Source organism: Bubalus kerabau, chromosome 17 (genome assembly GCF_029407905.1).
Source record: "Bubalus kerabau isolate K-KA32 ecotype Philippines breed swamp buffalo chromosome 17, PCC_UOA_SB_1v2, whole genome shotgun sequence".
NCBI lineage: Eukaryota > Metazoa > Chordata > Mammalia > Artiodactyla > Bovidae > Bubalus > Bubalus kerabau.
The window spans coordinates 6162210-6181664 of record NC_073640.1 but is presented as its reverse complement, the minus strand read 5'-3'; the positions used below and the strand labels follow the sequence as shown (position 1 = coordinate 6181664).

General features: G+C 39.9%; 1 long non-coding RNA gene across 1 annotated transcript; it reads right to left on the bottom strand.

Annotated features, from left to right (window-relative positions):
- Positions 1 to 14099: 14099 nt before the first annotated feature.
- On the bottom strand, positions 14100 to 19455 carry LOC129632594 (uncharacterized). Its single transcript, XR_008704597.1, has 3 exons — positions 19334 to 19455; positions 15816 to 16060; positions 14100 to 14272 (listed from the first exon to the last, which is right to left on the bottom strand). It is a non-coding gene; the product is annotated as an uncharacterized LOC129632594 (long non-coding RNA).

Here is a 19455-nt window from a genome sequence, read left to right as displayed (position 1 = left end):
TCCTTGCTTTGAGCTAGACTATACCTGCCTGTGATTATGACCCAACGGTGTTGGAAGAGTCATTTTGCACCATCCAGAGTATCTCCACCTATCATAGGCCATATTTATTGTTTAATGCATTTTCTATCAGAGAAGGTGATGGCACCCCACTCCAGTACTCTTGCCTGGAAAATCCCATGGACCGAGGAGCCTGGTGGGCTGCAGTCCATGGGGTCGTGAAGAGTCAGACACGATTGAGCGACTTCACTTTCCCTTTTCACTTTCATGCACTGGAGAAGGAAATGGCAACCCACTCCAGTGTTCTTGCCTGGAGAATCCCACGGACGGGGGAGCCTGGTGGGCTGCCGTCTCTGGGGTCGCACAGAGTCGGACACAACTGAAGCAACTTAGCAGCAGCAGCAGCAGCATGGTCTATAGTTATAATAATGGCAACAATAATAAGACTGATATGAAAGCAGCTATTTTGTACACCAGCTTGTTCCATCAGTAAAAATTTTTTAGATCAGTTACTGACAGCACAAATGATTATTGCTTTTGCCATAAGTTTTTTCACTTTATACCACAGTAGCACTATGGTTCAATTAGCCAAAAAGGTAGTAATTATCTTATTATATTTATCTGTTGTATTCATAGTCATTTTGAAAATCCTCTTTTCCTTTTTCCACAGAAAAACTATTCACTTGAACAAAGTTTTATTTTTAAAGTTATAGTAAATGTAGGATATGTAGGAATTTATCTTATAAAAATAAGCTTCAGATTGAAGCCCACTTTAAGATCAGTTTTATTATCTGAGAAAAGGATAAAATTTTGAAATAGAATATCTTCATCAAAACTTGGGAACAGTTTTTATAGAAATTGCCAATTAACTCTTGCATATTGTCTTCAGGTTTCTGAAGACCTCAGTGCAAGATGGATTCTGATACATGTTATGGCCCCCTTTAAGAGTTGGAGAGATCAAGTCACAAATAGTTCTTACTGTATTTTAGATTGCATGGTCATCTGCCAAAAACAGAAGGAAGGGCTTGCGGTGACCATTCTTCTGCTTTGTACCCAGAGCATAGTCTCTCCAGGAATGCCTTATATTTCATCTCATCAGAGTCTGTCTCCACTAAGAGAAAATAGATAGTGCAGATACTGACAATATAAATGACCTCAAGAAAAAAATTACAGACAGGGCTGACACGTTGAAGCAAAGAGTTTATCAGGATTAAGAACTGATTCATCAGGGAGTTCCCTGGTGGTCCAGTGGTTAGGATTCTGCACTTCCACTGCAGAGGGTCCTGGCCAGGAAACAAGATCCCACAAGCCATGCAGCGCAGCCAAAAACACCTGATTCATCAGTTTAATTTCTCAGTAACTGGATTAGTATCTGTCCTCTAAATAAATCTGATTCTAGGATGACTCTGTTCTGATCAGTTATAGGTAAAATATATTCAATAAGAAAATTAAGATGGGATTGTTTCTTTCAGATAAAAGAGTAGAAAAGTCCTAGAGGGAACAGGCTAAAAATGATAGGAAGCTAAGTTTGATAATTCAACTTCATATGGCAGTACTCTATGGGAAAAAACACAATTTAGTGGGATTCAATAAATAGTTTTCTTAAATTAAACTATTTGTTAGAATTAAGCTGTGCTCTGGGTTTTTATATCAAAATGAATATGCTGTGGTAATTGGGGATATGAGAAAAAATAAATTAACACTACTTGGAACATAGTTAATGTGTCTGAATTTATGCCAATACCTGTTTGTGAGAGGGAACAATATTCTAGTAGATGAAAGCTGCCAATTATGTTTTAATAGGTTCATGTACAATGATAGTAGAATTATAATACTGATTTTCTTCTGAATACTCCAATTTGCACTGTTTTCCTCCAATAATTTCTGCTTCAATGACTGTATATTGATCTTCACTATGTATTATTTGTTCTTAAATTAAATACTCTATTTCTAAAGTTGTGGGGGTGGGGAGAGGAGTACATACATGAAAGAATAATCCAAATTCTGGTGAAACCACATACTTTTCATCAGGACGCTATTTCATTTCCAAACTAATCCCTGTGGCTTTTCTGCCTTGAACGTTCAGGAACTGGCTGCCCAGTGCCTTTGTATTTATTCACCTCGCTTTCCTTCATATTTGATCTTTGTTTCTTGCCTTTAGTCATTTCACGGCTAATTAAATCCCTCTACCTTCTAAGTGAGAAGAAGAAAGACAAAACAACGGAAGCTACTGTAGTGTCAAAGGAGAAAAAAAAGTAGAAAGGGACTAAATTGTTTCTCCAGCGTCAGTGCCAGCTGACCCCAGGTCCGTCTGCTTCCTTCAGCACTGCCCCTGGGGACGAAAAACCCTTGACACGCAGCCCAGCTGAGAGATGAAGGCACATGTGCCGAGCCTGGCTGCGCGTGTGGAGATGCACAGGGACGCACCACGTCTCAGGGCTGCCGACAGTCCTGCCTCCCCAGTGTAGGAAAGCCGTGCACAGAGCATGCTTACTGGGCACTCCCTTCATTCCCTCCAATTTCTTCTAAGGAATACTGCTCTGCCTTCTTTTCCTGATGGATAATCTGTACCTGGAGGGTCTAGATTAAGGGACTTGGTCTATACCCTTGCTCCCACGTGGACAGATTTCCAACAACGTGCTCAGTCAGCTCCCCATCACATTCTTGCCTGCTTCCTTCTCCTAGGGCCTAGAATTTACGCATGTAACATCAGACCCTGTTTGAGAGAAGACAGATCATTGGGAAATCTGCACCATCTATTTACAACAAGTATTTCCCACCTAGAACTCCCCACAAGCACCCTGTGGCTGGTGTACATGACTTAGTGACTAAACCACCACCACACCAAACCAGGTTCGTGTGCCCTACACAGAGCAAGCCGAGTGCTGAGACGCCGAGGTTTGCAGCAGAGAAGAGGTCTACTCTCAAGGCAGCCAAGTGAGGAGAGGAGACAGGAGAACAAATCTGAAATCTGCCTCTCCCAAGGCAAGGGACTAGGGATATTTATGGGACAAAGCTGTGCATCCTCTGTCACTTCAGCTGTGTCCGACTCTTTGCAACCTCATAGGACTGTGGCCCGCCAGGCTCCTCTGCTTATGGGATTTTCCCGGCCAGAATACTGGAGTGGATTGCCATGCCCTCCTCCAGGGGATCTTGCCGACCTAGAGATTGAACCTATGTCTCCTGCATGGCAGGCAGATTCTTTACCATCTGAGTCACCAGGAAAGCCCATGGGATAAAGTTGAGGTGTGGGGAATTGGGAATAAGGGACTGGAGATAAGAAAAAGATGAGGTACTCATTATACTGGGCAGGTGCTTCTGAGCTATGTGTTTCTTCATGGACACATGTTCAGAAAATGGCAGTGTCCCCAGGCACTGAGGGTGGAGTTTGGGGCCCTCTGATGTCAGCAGGTCATCAGTTGGACACTCATGATTGCCCAGTTGGAGGGTCAGTGGTCCCGACTAGTCTTAAACAGCTCGAGCTCAAGTTGAATATAGCTGACTCCTAGTCCCTGAAAAACAACTCAGGCAAACATCTTATTCTTCAGGTGATGTGAGGCTTGGAAGACATGAAAACTTTCTGTAGCAACGATTAAAGTGAGCTTGATCGATGAAGGCAGTTTACGGGTTTCACAGATCTAACTGATGATTATCCTCAGTTTCACTAGAATACTGTTCCCTTCACCCTTCCCTCAAGGACAATGTTCTGGAGATTTTGCCACTTTATTGAAGGCAACACAGCCTTGGGTTTGTCCACTAATTACCCCCTGCCCGTTCCTGGCGCTCTCCACACCCCTCAGCAGCCAACATTCAAAGTCCTGTAACAGCTTACATATTTTAGGTTGATTTAATGTCATCTTTTTGTTCCTGTTTTCTATTCCAGATCATCAAGATGTGACAGCAATTATAGTAGTGGCTGAGAACTGATGTTAGGTTTCTCTGCAGTGAGTTTCCTTTTAGCAAAGTTGGTAAAATATGCAATAAAACTAGGTACAAAATATTGATCCAGCCTCTCTTTGACGAATATGAAGAAGGCCTAGAGGGATTCCAACCAACTGAAAGCATTAACCAAGCACAGATTTGTTTTACTTGGTCCTATGACAAGGAAACTGGGGATCCTTTTCCAAAAAAATACATAAGGGCACTCTGTCTTATTCATTGCTGTGTTCCTGGTACCCATCAGAGTACATTGCCATAGTGGGTTTCTATAAACATTAGTTGAATAAAAAAACAAATGGATGAATACAGGATCTCATGTTAGATCAAAGATGGTGGGATAATAAAGTCATGTTAATGTACTGGTGAGTTGCATAGATGGTTTCAATTCTGAGTGTACATGCATGCAAAGGACACAGGAAGCAGAACCAAAGAAGAGTTCTGAGCTCTGCTCGGTAGATTCAAAAAAGTCTTCAAAGAAGAGGTGGCCTCTGCTCCATGAGCTAAAAAAAAATGAGCAGAGTTTGATCTGCGTACAAAAGGAAGAAACGATCCAAGGAAAGTGTTGTGTAAGAAAAAGGGTGTTGTGTAAGAAAAAGAGTGAAAGAATGTGTCTTTCACCATAGATTCTACAAGCAGAACCCATCACTGTTGTTCTAACACAAAAATTGATGCCCTTCTACTATGTTTATTGTAATTACTCAGAGTATTTTGTTGGGAAAGAAATTTTTGCATAAACTAAGGATGATGTTTTAAATTATTGCTGAAACTACTTTCATGTTTTACAATGAGCTTAAAAACAAACAGGGTTTGGGGATGCAAACTTAAAATCATGTGGGATTTTTTAAAATATTCTTTTTTAATAAACAAATTGTTAAAACACATAGAAAGTCATTCCCACCTAAAGAGAGTAAAAGAGAAAGGAAGCGTGGAGCTGCCAGCAGGGTTTGTAGTTTCTCTGATGCAGTGCAACAGCATTTCAAATCCTCCAGGAAAAGGAAGAAAATATTCTGTACTCCTGAAAGCCAGAGTGGAGGCCATTTAGCTCTCTCCTGCATGTCAGGAACTTTTAGTAAACTAACTTACAAATAAACCCAAAGGGATTATGATCACTGTGCGTTATAAAAAAAAGGGATGGCCATAAGGAGATTTAATCAGAAAATAAACTTCAAAATCAAAAACATGCTTTGATGCAAGAGCACTGGGAAACCAATCAGCATTTGATGCTCTTAGTAGCCTCTCCTAGAAAGCGCCTTATCCCTCTGGTGCGTTTGTGCGATAAAGTCAGGGCACCCCTCCGTGGCCCTTCATGAGCTGGTCAGACCCGGTCCCGCAGCCAGTGAGGAGCACAGCTCTGATTCAACAAGCTGCAAGCCTGCAACCCCACACCTGAGAGCCCAGACATTCAAAACAACCAGCTAATTAAACCTGGAGCAGCAAGCTATCATCATCCGAGATTCATGGGCATCCAACAAGCAGAAGAACCAGCAACATGGCACTCAGCAACAGCTGTCACCTGCTATAATGTTCTTTAATTATCTTAAAATCTCTAAGAACTGACAAATGGGTGACAAAATGCAATTTTCTGTGTCAGGAAGCGAGAGAGAAGCCCACGTTGCTTTGATGAGAGGAAATACTGTAAACCATCTCTCTCGGCTCTCACCAGGGAGAGGGTACCGTCGTCACTCAGCTCTGGTCTGTAAACACACTCGTTGTTATTGTTGTTGATGTGTAGTCACTCGGTCATGTCCGACTCTTTTGCAACCCCATGGACTGTAGCTCAGCAGTCTCCTCTGTCCATGGGATTTCCCAGGCAAGAATACTGGAGTGGGTTGCCATTTCCTCCTCCAGGGGATCTTTCTAACCCCAGAATCAAACCATCATATGCTGCATTGGCAGGTGGATTCTTTACCACTGAGCCGATCAGGGAAGCCCATATAACACACTCATTACAGGACTCGTGGAGGGACGCATTTCCTTCTTTATAAAGACTGAAGAAGAGAAGCCACGATGGGCACTGGGCTATGACCCCCATAGGCTCAACATGTCTTTCAAATTCAGCCCCAGCTCCAGGGCTAGCCCCACGTGGTGCTCGTGTCCCGTTGACATGCATTCCTGGGATGGACCACTAGCAAAGCCAATCCAAGTTCCCTGGGATCATGTCACGCCCCTTTCCACAGATCCCTCCCGGTACCTGTCCAAATTGCGACCTAATCCCTCTATGTTGCAGTGATGTCTATTATGAACTCCATAAGGATTTCCATTAGTCCCTAACCTCTGGTCATTACATTCTACTAAATGTGCATGATAGCATCCTTTGTCCCCATGGGGCAAATTTGCTTCTATCATCTACAGTTTTGCCAGCCTTTAAGTGCCAAAAATGTTCACAACAACACAAAATAAGTTGCAGAAAGAAGGTCACTCTGTAGTAAATAGCTCTTGTCAACATCAGCAAGAAAGCCACATCATCTGTAGAGAGTAATAGGGTACTCATAAGCCAAGAACATTGCATCACTCATGATTCTAGAACACAAAATTAGAGAAAAATATGGGCTAGCTCACGTCGACAGAGAGTATAAGATAGCCCTCAGAGCTGGAGGAAAACATGCATTAACAGTGTGCTACAACAAACTCTATATAGAATATAGAAGTGTATACAGTCATTTCTTTCAGTATTTGAGAGAGAAACATTAATAACCAATATAAATATTAATAACCAATCAACATGCTGTTACCAGGTACTGACAATCTAAAAGGATAATAATTCTAAAAACATACAGTGTCTGTGACTTGTTCTTAAAATGTACATAAATATATTAATGCATGGAGCAATGACTGAAAGCTCCGGTTACACTTTAAGACTTTGAAAATTTGTTTTTTTGGCTAAGCCCCACAGCTTGTGGGATCTTAGTCCCCTGACTAGGGATTGAACCTGGGCCCTCAACCTGGGCAGTGAGAGAGGAGAGTCCTAACCGCTGAAAGTTGCTCAGTCATGTCTGACTCTCTGCCAGAATACAGTATTCTCCAGGCCAGAATACTGGAGAGGGCTGCCTTTCCCTTCTCTAGGGGATCTTTCCAACCCAGGGATTGAACCCAGGTCAACTGCATTGCAGGCAGATTCTTTACCAGCTGAGACACAAGGGAAGCCCAAGCAGAATTATGCATTTTGCCTTGGCCGGGAACTGCCAGGTAATTCCCCAATGAAGATATAAATTAAACAAGCTTCCCTGGAGGTCCAGTGGTTAAGACTCTGAGATTCCACTGCAGGGGGCCAGGGTTTGGTCCCTGGTCTGGAAACTAGGATTCCCACATGCCCATTGGCATGGCCAAAAATTTTTTTTTTAATAATAATTTTTAAAATTATAAAATAAAATAAATTAATGTCAATTTAGTAAACATTCAGTGAACATTTCTGCTATAGTTTATAATATAGTATAATCATTTAAATTTTCTATTTTAAATTATTTTAAGCAATTAGCATATTATTTTAAATTTCTATTACTAGTTAAATTAGTCTGTTTTTATGCTCTTTGAGATACAAGTTCTCTGGGAACAAGGACAAGATCTGTTAAATAATTTTGTTCATGATACTTTGATAATCAACATTTTGTATTTGGTCATTTTAATAATAAAGTCAACTGTTCTCTTCAAGACCATGTAGCCAAATTCATTAATTTTTTCCTCCTCTATTTTCAATCTTATTATCCACTCCACCAATGCTTCTCACTTTATCATTTCAGAGCCCACAGGTGAAGGCTTAGTGTACAGTACAAGATTAGACCTGTTAATTGACACGGTACCTGAAATGGACATGCCACTAACCTAAAGAGATGAGGAGACCATTGCTTTCTCCAATCAACTTCCACTAAAAATGCAGGTAAGGGCATGAAGCTGATCCAGAAGAAGGTACAGCACCAGAATGCTGCCCAAGTTATGACCAAAAAAATCTATACTCCCAATTTACCTATTTTGCTTAAAGGAGAAAAAACTTCCAGTGAAAAACATACCCATTTCATATATTTAATATAACTGGGGAATGTTAACACTAGAAGGAACCATCTCTGAAAAATGAAAGTGAAACTACAAGAAAGAGTGAATTACAACAACCCTGATTCCCAAAGAAACAAATTGCAGCTTCCAAGCATGGACATTTAAATTACACATCACAGATGCTTTGGTGCCTTTCAAAATAGAATAAATAAAGAGGAATGTGACAAGGATCATTCTCCTCTCTCCCCATCTCTGCAAGGGTGGCCTTCAGTGGAACTTGGCCAGGAACACAGATAGCCCAGGAAATCCTGATAATCTATCAAGACTGAAAAAAGACAATGTATTATAGATATAAAAGATATTCTTTCACCGTGTCAAGTCAGTCTCAACAGACTGGATTTTGTTTTCTATTGTAATGCATTCTTATTTGTGAAATAATATCAAAAACTGAAAAGCACTTCACAATTTACCAAATATTTCCATAGACCTTCTTTAGCACTGACAGCATCGGACAGAGATAATGGGCTGACCAACTTAGATCCCTGCTCCTCATTCATAATGCAAAGTTGGTGGAAAGAGGTGGCCCTGGTTGGGACCATGTGATGGAATGTGAGCCAAAGTGATGTCTGCCATTTCTGGGCTCAGATATTGAGTACTGGGTGTTCAATCCTTTATGCTCTCACCCTTCACTACACAGCCAACTAAGGGCAAAGGATCCAGTAAAAGACACTAAAGGCATCTTAAGAGATGGAGAGAGTCACATCGTAACAGGAGATTCACACACATCTGGGAGGCAAGCAGGAAATTATTGAGATTTGCAGAGTTTTTCTTGTTTTATTAGCTAGTGAAAACAACACACTCCAAAAGAAGTGACAATGCAGGTGCCAGCCAGGGCCTGATTCACATCAGGCGTTCAACAAATGCTGGATAGACGGATGGACAGATGGATGAATAGCAGGTAGATGGACCAATGGCAGCCCTATTTTATTCTAACCTATTAAATCTGGAAATCATACAGTTTTGCCACAAACACAACACTCGGTAGTGATGGCAGTTTCTAACACATGTGACCTGGGCTGATGACTATTTTAAAGAAACATGGCTGACCTATAAAACTGTAATAAACTTTTCAGAGGAATATCAGAAAAATTATAAATGGCACGAATTAGAGTCTAAACTAAATAAGGTCTCAAAATATCTCCAGACTAGTAACCATGATTTTCCCAAATAATTCAGAAGAAATGGGGATTAGGGTACTAATACGTAGGTTTATGAGCATTGGGCTTTGAGAAGAGGAAGATGGCAATTCAGATGAAGGTTGCACCACATACTAACTGTGTGACTCCAGCTGAATCCCCTACCCTCCCTAAGCTTCGCCTCTCGCATCTGTAACATGGTACTGAAACATGAAATCAAAGGAGAAAGTTTAGCATGGGGTCTGGCACATAGAAGACACTCAATACGTGCGAGGCTATTGTTCTTGAGAGCGACTCTACACACTGTTACTGCTAATTAAAACATATTCAAGTTACCCTGTCACAATGGCAGGTAATTTCACAGATATTAAACCATACAAATTAAAGGATTCCTCCAATTTTAAGCAGAGTTAAAAGACAGTCAATAACTAACTCATGTTGCAGAATTGGAAGCTTTTCAAGGGTGGCTATCAGTGGCTGCTGTATGATAATTGCTGAGCTCTTCTTACAAATTTAACTTGTCAATCCAGTGGTTGCTAGCCTTTTCTGAATATCAAGGTCTGCATGCATGACATTCTCATTTCTCTCCAAACATGCTTCCCAGTGTTCCTATCACCATCTTCCAGACAAGCCATAATTTCTGCTTTTGAGCATTTTCTTGGGCCTCCCCAGTTTTGTGAACCACCTTCCTCCTATTCTTTAATCTCCTGGGCAAATATCAGACTCAAGGTCACGCTGATAAAGCCTCCTGCAAACTTTATATACTTGGCAAATGTCAAGGCTCTTAGCTCTCTCCATTTACTTATACCACAACAGAGATCTCCTCTCTTCAGATTCTAGAGCACATATAATCCACATAAAACAGAGTATTTATTCCTATACTCTTGTATATTGATATTTAATTATTTCACTTTTTTATTCCTCTTAAATAGGATTATCAATTTCTTGGCAGCCTTAGTACCCTCATCTGTGAAATGAGGGCACTGTATTAAAGGTCTCCTAGAGAAGGCAATGGCACCCCACTCCAGTACTCTTGCCTGGAAGATCCCATGGACAGAGGAGCCTGGTGGGCTACAGTCCATGAGGTCGTTAAGAGTCAGACACGACTGAGCGACTTCACTTTCACTTTTCACTTTCATGCATTGGAGAAGGAAATGGCAACCCACTCCAGTGTTCTTGCCTGGAGAATCCCAGGGACGGGGGAGCCTGGTGGGCTGCCGTCTATGGGGATGCACAGAGTCAGACACAACTGAAGCGACTTAGCAGTAGCAGTTTCTTCTTAGTCTCAAATTTTTACTATCTCCTGAGGCATTTTGCCTGTGAAGACCAAAGCATTAAGCACAAAGATGGGTACATCTTAGCTTAGTCACTATGTAAAGAGTTAAGAGAAAAGATGTGTGCGCGTTCAGTTGCTAGTCATGTCTGACTCTTTGCGACCCCACGGACTGTAGCCCACCAGGCTCCTCTGTCCATGGGATTTCCCAGGCAAGAATACTGGAGTGGGTTGACATTTCCTTCTCCAGGGGATCTTCCCAACCCAGGGATCAAACGCGCATCTCCTGCATTGGCAGGCAGATTCTTTACCACTGAGCCACCTGGAAATCCCAAGAGAAAAGTGATAAGCCATCCTTAACAATTCAACAAAGGTCAGGTCTAAAGTGAACCTTTTTTGTGTACATCAGCATACAGAACAACATTCACAAAGATTTTCTCTCGACAGATTTAACTCTAAGGTTAAGAAGATTCATGGCATTTTTCCCCTTCTTTTTGTGAAATCGAAAGCCAACATAGGGCCAGGCAGCCTGATAGAAACTTTCTTTTGCCTACAGGAGAGAGTGCTCTCTTTTCAAAGGCTTCCTCAAAGGCTCCGGGATTTCTGCTGCCCTCACTTACAAAACCCGACTCAGGCATAATTCCACTTTCTTCTTTCCTCATGCTCAAATTGATTCACCATGAAACAAGTAAGACATAGCTTTTAGGGTCCCTTATTTGAGAGAATTCTAGCAATTTGTCCATGTGGTCCAATGTTGCACAATTTGCAAATGTAAGATACTTTATTCATAATTAAATGACTGTGGTCTCTTTTCACTCTGCTTTTTCCCCCTTTTACTGCCCTTTGCTGAAGTGGTAGTGTTGTGACCATGGGCACATGTGAAGACAAGGTAAAAAGATGCCAGTTTATGATACATGGTTGGGAACACAGTCAGCTCTTGTTTAGTCAGATGTTTTCACATGGTTCACCATCACTTCCATAAAGTAAAGCTGTAATAGCTTGTCCAGTAAGTGGCAAAGCTAGGATTCAAACCTAAGTGTGTCTGATTCTAATGCTACCATATCATCTATGTACTCCTATCATATTCTTTGGGATCTATTAACAAGTCTTTGATTCCTTAATTTAAGTATGATGCTCGATGCTCAGCCACTTGCCAGCGTCTTGTACCTCCACCTCTCAATCTGGTGCCAACAGACTATTTCCTATCCCTAACAGCTACCACCTTCCTACCTGTATAAACAACTCTATCCACGTTGAACTCTTTTTCTTTTACAGATTGCACTTTGGTTTATCTATCCTCAGGCTATAATAGTTTTGACCAGTCACATTTATGTGAATTCTTACTAATTTTTTCCTAAATTGACATAAAGCATTGGCATCAATGAAGATAATATATAACTCATATTATACCACTACTACAAAGACAGCAATGAAAAACTGGGTTATGATTGTTGTCAAATTTAAGAGTTGTCCACTGAAAAAATCTAGAGACAAAGATCAACCCAGTAGTACTAAAGACCACTAGCACCCAGATTTTGCTTTCTAAATGTAAGTACGTATAATTTTTTAGTTTAAAAATGAGAGCACCTTGGGAAAAATTACTAATTACAGGTTAGGGCAGGAACTATCCAAAACTAGATCCTTTGTCATACCTGCAAGCAAGAAAGATTTCTGACGTTGCTGCTGCCAAGGTTTCACTGTGATTTCAGTTACCCCCATGGTCAACCGCAGTCCAAAAATATTAAATGGAAAATTACAGAAACAAACAATTCACAAGTTTTAAATTGTGTGATGTTCTGAGTAGCCTGATGAGATCTCGTACCATCCCGCTCTGTCCCACCTGGATCATGAATCACGTCCTTTGTCCAGCATATTCCCCCCTACGTTAGTCACTTTGTAGCCATCTGGGTTATCAGATCAACTGTTTGAGTACTGCTGTGCCTATGTTTAAGGAACCCTTGTTTTACTTATTATTGGCCCCAAAGCACAACAGTAGTAGTGCTAGAAATTCGGATACGCCAAAGAGACACTGCCAAGTGCCTCTTTAAGTGAAAAGGTGTCTCAAGTTAATGAGGAAAGAAAAAATGCTGTGCTGAGGTTGCTAAGACCTATGGCAAGAATGAATCTTGTATCTGTGAAAGTGTGAAGAAGGAAAAAGAAATTTGTGCTACTTTTGCTATTGCACCTCACACTGCAAAAGTTATGGCCACAGTGTGTAATTTAGTGCTTAGATAAGATGGAAAAGGCATTAAGTTTGCACAATAAGATAGTTTGAGAGAGAGAGAAACCATATTCACATAACTTTCATTACATTATATTGTTTTGACTGTTCTATTAATATTATAGTATTATTGTTATTAATCGCTTACTGTGCCTAATTTATCAGTTAAACTTTATCATAGGTATGTATGTATAGGAAAAAGCATAGTATATGGATATACAGCTCCATACTATTCATGGTTTCAGGTAAACAATAGGGGCCTTAGAAAGTATTCCATGGATAAGGAGGGACTTCTTTATTGAGGTTATATCACAAAAACAGAGGAGTCAATTTGAAGAGGCTTCAACTGACCAAAGTATTGATAAGAATAAAAACACACGAAAATGTTAAAATTCATGAGTTTTAAATATTACTAAAACAAAAAATGAAACCTTCACTAATCACCTTTTAAAAATGCTCAGGGGACTTCTCTGGTGGTCCACGGTTGAGAATACACCTGCCAACGGAAGGGACATGAGTTCGATCCCTGGTCCAGAAGGATTCCATGTGCCAAGGGACACCCGCCATGCACCACAACCACCAAGCCCGCTGTGCCCCAACTACTGCGCCCACACACCCTACAGCCCAAGCTCTGCAACAGGAGAAGCCACTGCGATGGGAGGCCCACACACCATGGCTAGAAAGTAGCCCCTGACTGCCACCACTGGAGAAAGCGTGCGCACAGCAAAGAAGACCTAGTTCAGCCAAAAATAAAATTAATTAAAAAAACAAAGAACAGGAAGACTGATAAGATTTAAAAAAAAAACAACACTACAGAATCAACTCATTTTCCTGATAGCTGGTAAATAAACCAATATTCAAGCTGCTTTTTAAAAATCAACTATACACAGGGTAACCAGATACTTTATTAGGAAAATTGTCTCTCTATGGAATCATTCCAAGAACTATAAGAGGAAATGATTGAATAGCAACATTTGCAAACTCCTAATGAAGACAGGCAGTGGTCATGAATAGCTTCAAGCAGTCCCAAAGAAAGACAACCAGACACCTTGTACCTTATGACAAAAGTGCATAACACCATTTATGACGGTAAAGTGTCTGCCTGCAATGCGGGAGACCTGGGTTCGATCCCTGGGTTGGGAAGATCCTCTGGAGAAGGAAATGGCAACCCACTCCAGTACTCTTGCTTGGAAAATTCCCTGGATGGAGGAGCATGGTAGGCTACAGAGCAGGGGTCACAAAGAGTCGAACACAACGGAGTGACTTCACTTTCCTTTCCTTTCCTTTTGCCAATAAAATCAAATCTAAATCAGATCAAGCCTCTGGACATAATTATCAATATTCTGAGAAGAGAGTACACAGAGGAACATAGTTTGTGACATCTTTAAAATGCAATTAGGAAAATCCAAACAATAATGACAATATATAAGTGTATGTTTTTACAGCACTTTTTTTATACTTTTATAATCAGCAAAAAATAAAAGTGTTTTGGAACTATAAACAGGCAGTATAACAAATAAAGAAACTTAACTTACTTGTGAAACTATTATTACCTTAACAAAAAGATTCTCTCCTTGACAAGATTATTCACCAAGACACTTTGGAGAATGAACTGAATTGGTGCATTTATACTTAGTCACAGCTCCTTGACTTATGGTCCTACATACAGAGAAATTCAAGAATGAAGTTTTAAAGGCTACACAGTCAATGGAAGACCCAATTGTAGTAAGTAAAAGTGTTTTTAAATTTATATCACTGAAAATATTATACATTGAAAGAAAACTTCTACATTTGCAAAGTTCTCATTTAAATTTTATCATTTCTGTTATTGTTGAGTAAGTAAGTTGTGTCCAACTCTTTGCAACTCCATGGACTGCAGCATGCCAGGCTCCTCTGTCCTTAACTATCTCTCCGAGTTTGCTCAGATTCATGTCCATTGAGTCAGTGATTCTATCTAACCATCTCATCCTCTGTCATCCCTTTCTCCTTTTGCCTTCAATCTTTCCCAGCATCAGGGTCTCTTCCAATGAGTTGACTCTTCACATCAGGTGGCCAAAGTACTACAGCTTCAGTTTCAGCATCAATCCTTCCAATGAATAGCCAGGCTTGATTTCCTTTAGGATTAACTGGTTTGATCTCCTTGCAGTCCAAGGGACTCTGAAGAGTCTTTTCCAGCACCACAATTTGAAAGTATCAATTCTTCAGCCTTCAGCCCTCTTTATGGTCTAACTCCCACATCCATATTTGACTATTGGAAAAACCATAGCTTTGACTATACAGACCTTTGTTGGCAAAGAGATGTCTCTGCTTTAAATAAGCTGTCTAGGTTTGTCATAGCTTTCCTTCCAAGGAGCAAGCATCTTTTAATTTCATGGCTGCAGTCACCATCTGCAGTGATTTTGGAGCCAAAGAAAATAAAATCTGTCACTGCTTCCACTTTTTCCCCTTCTATTAGCCATGAAGTGATGATACTGGATGCCATAATCTTAGTTTGTTTTTTTTTCATTTTAAACTTTTTATTTTGTATTGGAGTATAGCTGATTAACAAAGTTGTCGTACTTTCAGGTGAACAGCAAAGGGATTTGGCCATACCCATGTTTCCATGCTCCCCCTCACCTCACCCCTATCCAGGATGCCACATAACATTGAGCAGAGTTCCATGTGAGGGATGGGTTATTTTAAAAATAATAGTATCTTGATCAGGAAATCCTTCGATTTCACTGAGCATCTAAGAGTATTTAAAATAATGAACGCTTTTTGATTTATTACATCAGTTCAGTTCAGTCACTCAGTCATGTCTGACTCTTTGCAATCCCATGGACTGCAGTACACCAGGCCTCCCTGTCCATCACCAGCTCCCAGAGTTTACCCAAACTCATGTCCACTGAGTTGGTGATGCCATCCAACCATCTCATCATCTGTCGTCCCCTTCTTCTCCCACCTTCAATCTTTCCCAGAATTGATGCTTATGAACTGTGGTGTTGAAGAAGACTCTTGAGAGTCCCTTGGACTGCAAGGAGATCCAACCAGTCCATCCTAAAGGAGATCAGTCCTGAGTGTTCATCGGAAGGACTGATGTTGAAGCTGAAACTCCAATACATTGGCCCCTGATGTGCAGAGCTAACTCATTTGAAAAGACCCTGATTCTGGGAAAGTTTTTTTTTTTTTTAATGTCACGTTTCAAGCCAGCTTTTTCACTCACCTCTTTCACCTTCATCAAGAGTCTCTTTAGTTTCTCTTCACTGTCTGCCATTAGGGTGGTATCATCTGCATATCTGAGGGTGTTGATACACACATGCTTAAAATCAGGTCCAAATGTATCCATGCTAGCCCAGCTTCCTGCAGGTCTCTTCAGAGTGCGAGTCACCACTGTGCGTTGTCAAGGAGAACTCAGCTTCGTCTGCACAAGGAAGCCGTACCAAACAGCCAAGGCAACAGACCTGAGTCCTAAGGCAGGAGAGCAGAATTGCAGGCGAGATGTAAGTAAGTGTCATGCATGCTGACTTATGCTCGGGCCTTTTGTTTTTTATTCTATTAATTCTACGTTATTATTTAACTCTGCTTTGCATAACCAAAAAAAAATAGCTTTGTAAGTCTTTGGCACCCTCTTTTGGACAACATGATTATTTCAAAACTGAAATTTGTTTCAATAAAAAGGATTTCTGAGTATGCTAAAGGCAAATTGGAATCAGATACATATTTTTATGTACTTTTGTTTTTATAATGAATAGACTTTACTTTTAGAGTGGTTTTAGGTTTGTAGAAAAATCGAGTAAATAATTCAAAGTCCCTATATGTTCCCTTTCCCACAGAGCTTCCCCGATTATTCACAGTTTGCATTAGTGTGGTATATTTAAGTTAACAAAACAATATTAGCACGTGATTACTAACTAAAACCCATAGTTTACAATAAAGTTGTACATTTCTATAGATTTTTATAAATTTCATATATCCACCGTCATAGTATATAGTTTTACTGCCTTAAAAATCCCTGTGCTTTATCCTTCCTCCTCTCCACCCGACCCCTGTAACCACTGATCTTTTTACTGCCTCTATAGTTTTCTGTGTCTCTGTACTTTTCCAGAATGACACATAATGGATAATAAAACATGTATCCTTTTCAGACTGCTTTCTGTCACTTAGCAATATGCACTTAGGAGTCTTCCATTTTTGGTTTTCATAGTTCATTTCTTCTTGTCACTGAATAATATTCCATTGTATGGATGTGCCAAAGTTTATCCATTTCCTACTGATGAACATCTTGATTGCTTCCAGTTTGGGCAATTATGAATAAAACTGCCATAAACATTTCTGTGTAGGTTTTTTCGTGTGTGTTTGCAGAGTTTTCAACTCATTTGGGTAAATGCCAAGGACTTTGATTGCTGGATTATATGGTAAGATAATGTTTAGCTTTGTAAGAAACTGCCAAATTGTCTTCCAAAGTGACTGTACCATTTTGCATTTACACCAGCAAGGCAAGGAGTCTGATTGCTGGATTACATGGTAAGATAATGTTTAGCTTTGTAAGAAATTGCCAAATTGTTTTCCAAAGTGATTGTAACATTTTGCATTCTCACCAGCAACGAATGAGTTTCTGTTGTTCTGCATTCTCACCAGCTTTTGTATTGTGGGTTTTTTTTGGATTTTAACCATGTATATTTAGGATAAATCCTACTTGGTTATGATGAGCAATTTTTTTATTCATTATTGGATTCGCTCTGCTAATATTTTGTTGAGGAATTTTGCATGTATGTTCAGAAGAGAAATTGGTCTCTGGTTTTTCTTTATAATGTCATTATTTGGTCTGGAGAGTGAGTGTAATGTGAGCTCCATTGGATATGTTAGAAAGTGTTCCCTCTGCTTCTATTTCCTGGAAGAGGGTGCAGAGAATTGGTGGCATTTCTTCTTTAAATGTTTGGCAAAATTCACCAGTGAAATCATTTAGAACCACTGCTTTCATTTTTGGGATTTTATTTATCAGTGATTCAAAATCCTTAATAGATATAGCTCTACTCAGATTATTTCTTTTTGTTTGAGTTTTGATGTCCACTTGGTCCATTTTACCTGTTATCAAATTTGTGGGAATAGACTTATACCTAATATTCCTTTATTATCCTTTTATTGTCCATGAGATCAGTAGTGATCAGTTCTATTCATTTTTTATTTCATGTATTCTGATGCTCTGTTGTTAGGAATATGCATATTAAGGGTCACTTTCACTTTTCACTTTCATGCATTGGAGAAAGAAATGGCAACCCACTCCAGTGTTCTTGCCTGGAGAATCCCAGGGACGGGGGAGCCTGGTAGGCTGCTGTCTATGGGATTGTACAGAGGTTGCACAGAGTCGGACACAACTGAAGCAACTTAGCAGCAGCAGCAGCAATGACCTCTTGGAGAATTGACTCTTTTAATTATGTAATACCTCCTTTTATTCCTGATAATTTTCTTTGTTCTGAAGTCTGGTTTGCTTAAAATTAACATAGTTACTCCAGTTTTGTTTTGATGGATGTTAAGATGGTATATCCCTGGAGAAGGGAATGGCAACCCACTCCAGTATTCTTGGCAGGAAAATCCCATTGATGAGAGGAGCCTGGTGCGCTACATTCCATGGGCAGCAAGATGGTGTAACTTTCTACATCTTTTTACTGTTCATTTACCTGCATCTTTATATTTTGAGGGCTTCCTTACAGACACTAGATAGATCTGAGTCCTGTTTTTTAATCCACTTTGATAATCCCTGTAATTTAACTGTTATATGTAAACCATTCACATCTGAAGTCATATGTGGTGGATTAAAATCTACCATCTTTCTATTTGTTGCACTTTTTTTATTACTTTGTTTAAACTTTCCCTTTTATTTAGTTTGAAAATATTATTTTTTTGCTAGAATCAATAGATTCAATAAAATCTTATTAAATTCAATCAAAATGATTCATAGATTTCATATCCGTAGTCCTAATCCCCAGAATCTCAGAACATGACTCTATTTGGAAATAGGGTCTTTAAAGAGGTAATTAAATTAAAATGAGGTCATTGTGGTGGTCCCTAATCCAATACGATGGGTGTCCTTTTAATAAAAGAAAGTTACAGAGGGAAAGCAAGGTGAAGACACAGGGAGAAGAAAGTCATATACAAGCCAAGGAGATAAGTCTTGGGAGACACCAATCCTGCAGACACTCTGATCTCAGATTTTCAGCCTCCAGAATTGGGAGAAAATAAATTTCTGCCACTTAAGCCATCCAGTCTATGGTACTTTGTATGACTGACCTAGCAAACCAATATAATCACCAATCAGCATTAAGGCTTTAAGGACCTTAAAAACAAGTGCTTTCAATTTGCATTCATATATCTATATTTAGGCCCAAACTTTTATTTTGAAACCATTATTTTCTCTTTGACTACTATACAGAAGCCATTCTTGAGGTTATTTGATGCCGTAATGAACAGGGAAAGTTAGAAATGTAGTTATAACATAGGTTTCACATAGCTCAAACTGCTGGCTGCTTCCTGGTGAGTAGGTATTTTTATAATCCCCAAATAATTACAAGGTAAAAATCAAGTCCATGAGAATACCTGTGGGGCTGTGCATGGGTGAGCCTTATGGCATCTCATGTTCAAAGTCTCCCAGGGACTGAGCCAAATGCCCACACAAATGGGAAATCATGTAGGCTGGGTGATAAGACTCAGGATTCCACTGAGTATTTCTGTTAGAGCTCTTACCTGCAGTCTGAAGACTTCAATTCTCCTCTAAACTGAACTACCAATTTAGAACAAGCCAGGCAATTCATTTCACATTACAAGGGGTGCTCACGTGTTTTCTCACGTATGAAACAAAAGGATCA